The sequence below is a fragment of the Podarcis liolepis genome, assembly GCF_965112155.1.
Source record: "Podarcis liolepis genome assembly, chromosome: 10".
NCBI lineage: Eukaryota > Metazoa > Chordata > Lepidosauria > Squamata > Lacertidae > Podarcis > Podarcis liolepis.
The window spans coordinates 10672418-10678374 of record NC_139562.1 but is presented as its reverse complement, the minus strand read 5'-3'; the positions used below and the strand labels follow the sequence as shown (position 1 = coordinate 10678374).

The window sequence follows — 5957 nt, the reverse complement described above, 5'->3', positions numbered from 1 at the left end:
AAATTCACATTTAAATGTCTTTGTTCAATTATATTTTCCCATAGTTCTGTGCATTTCTCTCTCTCTCTGTCTCTCTTTGAGCCAAGACCTGTGTCAGAACTTTTGGGAAGGGTGGCAGGAGACGCAGATCAGGTGAATTCTTCTTGGAATTCACAGAGATCAACATTCTTAGCATCCTTTCTCAGAGATATAATGAAGATGTGTAAGCAAGGAAGCTGATGATGTCATAATGTGTTGGCATGGGGTGAGAGTTTGTGCTTGTTCCTGCAGCCATTGAGAAGGCCCTCTCCCATGTCCACACAAAGCATGCCTGTGAGGATGGCAGGACCAAGAGAAGGGCCTCCTGCGAAGATCTCAAAACCCAGGTTTGTATGAGTGAAGGCAGTCTTTCAGATAGCTTCAACCTAAACCATAATCAACTCTTTGAATAGTGCCTGGAAACCCGGGCTGGATTTAGGTTTGATGAGGTCCTAAGCTACTGAAGGTAATGGGGCCCTTTATATGTCCAGCTGTCCTTTGTCAACAACAAATTGTCCCTGTTTTTTTGTGTTGAATATATGCTATGTGGTAATTTATGGACCTAATCGGTATCTAAAGCCATTCGCACATAACAAAAGATGTATTTTATCAAAGTAATGGTTGAACTGAAATGCAATTAAAAAGAAGTATATTAATAGTGAAAAGGGATGTGGGTGGCGCTGTGGGTTAAATCACAGAGCCTAGGCCTTGCCGATCAAAAGATCGGCGGTTTGAATCCCCGTGATGGGGTCAGCTCCCATCGCTCAGTCCCAGCTCCTGCCAACCTAGCAGTTCGAAAGCACATCAAAGTGCAAGCAGATAAATAGGTACCGCTCCGGCGGGAAGGTAAACGGCGTTTCTGTGCGCTGCTCTGGTTCACCAGAAGCAGCTTAGTCATGCTGGCCAGCTCCCTCGGCCAATAAAGCGAGATGAGCACCGCAACCCCAGAGTCGGCCACGACTGGACCTAATGGTCAGGGGCCCCTTTACCTTTACCTTTATATTAATAGTGAAGTACACACTGCTGCTGTATGTAGGTTTTATTTGTGTTTTTTTTACCTTATATTTTGGAAATGTAGATTCAGGTTTTCTTTCCTTTAAATTTTTTAGGGGGTCCCCAAGAGAGTGGGGCCCTAAGCTCCAGCTTGTTTAACTTATACGTAAATCTGGCACTGCTGGAAACAGACAGGTAGCAGTCGATCTACTGTAACAAAGTAGTCATATAGGTTGTATAGGAACAAGGGAGTTCCTATAGATGCCCTTCCTCTCAAGCTTTTATAGATCAGGTGGGTCGAGTTCACCCTATGAACTACACTGACCAGCAACACCTCTGCACTATTTCAGGCTAGGGTTTCAACCAGTCCTACCTACAGATGCCTGGGACCTTCTTCATTCAAAGTAGAAGCTCCTCTGGAGAGCCATGAGGTACAGCTCTACACAAGTACAGTGGTACCTCGTGTTAAGTACTTAATTCGTTCTGGAGGTCCATTCTTAACCTGAAACTGTTCTTAACCTGAAGCACCAATTTAGCTAATGGGGCCTCCCACAGCTGCTGTGCCACCGGAGCATGATTTCTGTTCTCATCCTGTTCTTAACCCGAGGTACTATTTCTGGGTTAGCGGAGTCTGTAACCTGAAGCGTATGTAACCTGCAGCGTATGTAACCCGAGGTACCACTGCATGTGACTGGAACCTGCATTTGTTGCTTACTGTGTACATAAACCCAGCCAGGGAGACACGTTTGCCATCAATCAAGCATCTATTCTGTGACTGTCTCATAAAAGAATGTGTCGAGGAGAGTTGCCTTCCCCTTTTGCCCCAAGCGAAACAGAAGTTTTTACCTGTCAACAGTGATGTTTTTCCTCCCTCTCTCTCTTTCCTGGCTTGAAAATCAATGGTGGTTTCCCCTCAGCCAGCCAAACTGAAGGCTTAGGGCTTTGGGTCTATTGCTATGATCTCACTGCACTGAGCTGCTTGAATTGGTAGGCAATAGAGTTGAGGGTTAAGTTACCCTGGTGTGTGTTTTAACCACTTGCATACCCTCTGGTATTTTGCCGATAAAAACAAGCAAGGGGGCAAATTTTCCTAGTGGGGCCCAGATAACAGCTCCGTTCAATTCAAGCCAAATTGGATACACCCAGTGAGCCTCAAAGCCCCTATCTGCCCACCCATATTTCTGTTCCAGGAAAGGAGGGAGGTCGCTGCCCCACTTCTCCTGCTGGTATCCTGCTGTGGCTGGCTTGTGCCATGGGGCACACTGTCATGGATGCAAGACAGATGCTGGCGGTGGGCAGGGGGAGAGGGAGAAAGACCACCTCCCATGATTTTTGTCATGGTCCAGTCTATGGGCGATCAAAGTCCCAGCTAAGGACATCGGGACCGGGGGTAAGATGGTGGGGTGGGAGCAGGAACGAGAGTCCAGAAGTCAGGGGTCCGAGGGTCAGGAAGCAAGGAGTCATGAAGTCAAGGGTCTGAGGGTTGAGAAGCAAGGAGTCAAGAAGCCAAAGGTCCGAGGATCAGGAAGCAAGAAGCCAAACGCAGCAAGGCAGGAAACGAGTTGCTGTGGCAAAGAGCCGAAGGGAAATGCTGACCTTATATCCCTTCTCGGGTCTTGTCACCAGGTGCTGTGAGTTACCAAGTGGCCTCACCTGTGCGGCCACACCTTGCCTCTCCAGAACAAACTTAGGAAGGCCCCAGTCCGAAGCCCTACTGGTCACAGGGCATTTCAGTGCCACCACCGAGTGGCAATTGAGGAGGAAAGGAGCACTTAAGTTGTTTTGCAGCTTAGATTCCTTTAGAGTGGGGGTAGGGGTCTGTTTTTCACACATCAAGGGCCAAACCAGCTCCTGGGGAACCTCCTGGGGAACAAATGCTAGCGGTAGGCAGAACTGGAACCAAAAGCGGGCAGAGCAACAACTGTAAACTTGACTGCTGTGCAGCATAGCTCAGTGGTAGAGCAGCTGCCTTGCAAGCAGAAGGTCACGGATTCAACCCTCAGGTTCTCCAAGTAGAGCTGAGAGAAACTACTGTCTGAAATCTTGCATTCCAGGCAATGCAGAGCTAGTTGGACCAATGAACCGGAAGGCACTTTCCTGTGTTTCTAGACTAGCTTGTACACACACTCACACACCTCTCTGCATCCAAAAGCATTTGAAGAGGGTGCAAAGCATGGTTGGAGAGGGATATAGCTCTGGAGAAAATCCTGAGGCCCAGATGGAGAGGAAAGTGGGGGCCAGACCCCTGGGCCTATGGGTCCTCACCCTTTACTTTGGAAGTCAGCATTGCTCCCCTGTTGTTGTTGTTTAGTCGTTTAGTTGTGTCCGACTCTTCGTGACCCCATGAACTGGAGCACACCAGGCACTCCTGTCTTCCACTGCCTCCCACAGTTTGGTCAAATCATGCTGGTAGCTTCGAGAACACTATCCAAACATCTCATCCTCTGTTGTCCCCTTCTCCTTGTGCCCTCCATCTTTCCTAACATCAGGGTCTTTTCCAGGGAGTCTTCTCTTCTCATGAGGTGGCCAAAGTCTTGGAGCCTCAGCTTCACGGTCTGTCCTTCCAGTGAGCACTCAGGGCTGATTTCCTTCAGAATGGAGAGGTTTGATCTTCTTGCAGTCCATAGGACTCTCAAGAGTCTCCTCCAACACCATAATTCAAAAGCATCCATTCTTCGGCGATCAGCCTTCTTTATGGTCCAGCTCTCACTTCCATACATCACTACTGGGAAAACCATAGCTTTTACTAAATGGACCTTTGTTGGCAAGGTGATGTCTCTACTTTTTAAGATGCTGTCTAGGTTTGTTATTGCTTTTCTCCCAAGAAGCAGGGGTCTTTTAATTTCGTGGCTGCTGTCACCATCTGCAGTGATCATGGAGCCCAAGAAAATAAAATCTCTCACTGCCTCCATTTCTCCTCCTTCTATTCGCCGGGACGTTATGGGACCAGTGGCCATGATCTTCATTTATTTATTTTTATGTTGAGCTTCAGACCACATTTTGCGCTCTCCTCTTTCACCCACAATAAAAGGTTCTTTAATTCCTCCTCACTTTCTGCCATCAAGGTTGTGTCATCTGCATATCTGAGGTTGTTGATATTTCTTCCAGCAATCTTAATTCCGGCTAGGGATTCATCCAGCCCAGCCTTTCACATGATGAAAGTGCTCCCGTACCAGAGAGGAATGGCAAGTTAAGCTGATGGACTACACTAAAATGGCAAAGCTGACTGGAAAACTCAGGAACCAAGAGGACAAAAACTTTAAAAAAGAATGGGGAAAATTTATAATTTATCTAGGAGACCACTGCAAGCAGATGGAAACATTAGCAAGATTTGAAACCCACTTCTAATGTAACAAACACTATGGATAATATGGATTGATTTAAAATATAGAATATGGAATAATATGCAGCTGTAAATGTTGACAATAGGACCCATGGAGGGGATGGGGGGAAGTATCGAGATTCAGAATAATCTCTAGATATGGATATGCATTTGGAATGTTATAAATTTATATTTGTAAACTCAAATAAAAATGCTTTCAAAAAAAAAGAAGAAGTAAGCATTGTTTGGCTTGTATTTGAAGCAGATCCTGAAAGTCCCTGAAGTCTGTATTTCCAAGCCAGGTGACATTCAGCAACATCAGTGATAACACACCACCAACAACAATAATAACAGTGACACTCTCTGGTGCTTTTAAGCAGCCTTCTCCCACCAGCTATCACTTTCTGACCACCCCTTACACATTTGCAGTGGCTTACCCCTCCTCTCCTCATGCTGTATCGATTCACTCTGCAATAGCCTGCCTTGCACAGCCTTCTGAAGCAGGGTGTGTTAGTACGTTGGCCAAAAGACTTTCCTTTTTAATAGAATATTTAATAGAATGTTTAATCTCTAAATGGATCTCTGACTGCACTTATTCCAGAATGGCTGAAACTCAAACACATTCAGCAACATTTACTATCTGAAGAGGCATTTATGGGGAGGGATGTAAGGGAAGAATCAACCCGGCTATCACCTGGGTGTAGCCCCACAATTTAATAGCCAAGAGGGTGTTATTCTTTTGCTTAAAGGTATGGTACAAAAGAGAGAGACAACATTGTCCTATTGTAGGCTGCCTTATAGAACATGTCCAAATGAACATCATCAGCTGCAGCCTGAGCTTAAAGTAAGGATGGGGAAGCTTCTGTCTAAATTCTAACAAATGCCTAACCTCTGTTGTCTGTGCTCTGGTAACCTCTAGGTTGGACTATTGCCTTTGAAGATGGTTCAGAAACTGCAACTGGTACAAAATTCAGCAGCCAGATTGTTAACCAGGGTAGGACAGATGGAACACAGAAAACCAATTCTGGCAGAAATGTGTCATTTAACCATTAGCTTCTGGGCTTAATTCAGAGGGCAGGGTTTGACCTATAAAGCCTCACAACCCATATACCTTAAGGACCACTTCTTCCCACGTGAGGCAACATCAAGCCCTGAAATTGCCATCTGAGACCCTTTTTCGTGTTCCCCTTCCATTGGAGATTCGGAGAATGGCAGCATGGCTGCATATGGCGCAAGGGATAAATGTTGCCCAGGTCTTTCAAGCAGCTGACAAATAGTTGAGCCTGGTAAAGGGACCCCTGACCATTAGGTCCAGTCGTGACCGACTCTGGGGTAGCGGCGCTCATCTCGCTTTATTGGCAAAGGGAACCGGCGTACAGCTTCCGGGTCATGTGGCCAGCATGACTAAGCCACTTCTGGTGAACCAGAGCAGTGCACGGAAACACCGTTTACCTTCCGGCCGGAGCGGTACCTATTTATCTACTTGCACTTTGACGTGCTTTCAGACTGCTAGGTTGGCAGGAGCAGGGACCAAGCAACGGGAGCTCACCCCGTCGCGGGGATTCGAACCGCTGACCTTCTGATCGGCAAGTCCTAGGCTCTGTGGTTTAACCCACAGTGCCAC

At 46.7% G+C, this 5957-nt stretch overlaps 1 long non-coding RNA gene across 1 annotated transcript; it reads left to right on the top strand.

Annotated features, from left to right (window-relative positions):
* The first annotated feature begins 286 nt into the window (after positions 1 to 286).
* Positions 287 to 1864, top strand: LOC310687085. The gene is made up of 2 exons (XR_014516204.1): positions 287 to 365; positions 1362 to 1864. It is a non-coding gene; the product is annotated as an uncharacterized lncRNA (long non-coding RNA).
* Positions 1865 to 5957: the final 4093 nt, after the last annotated feature.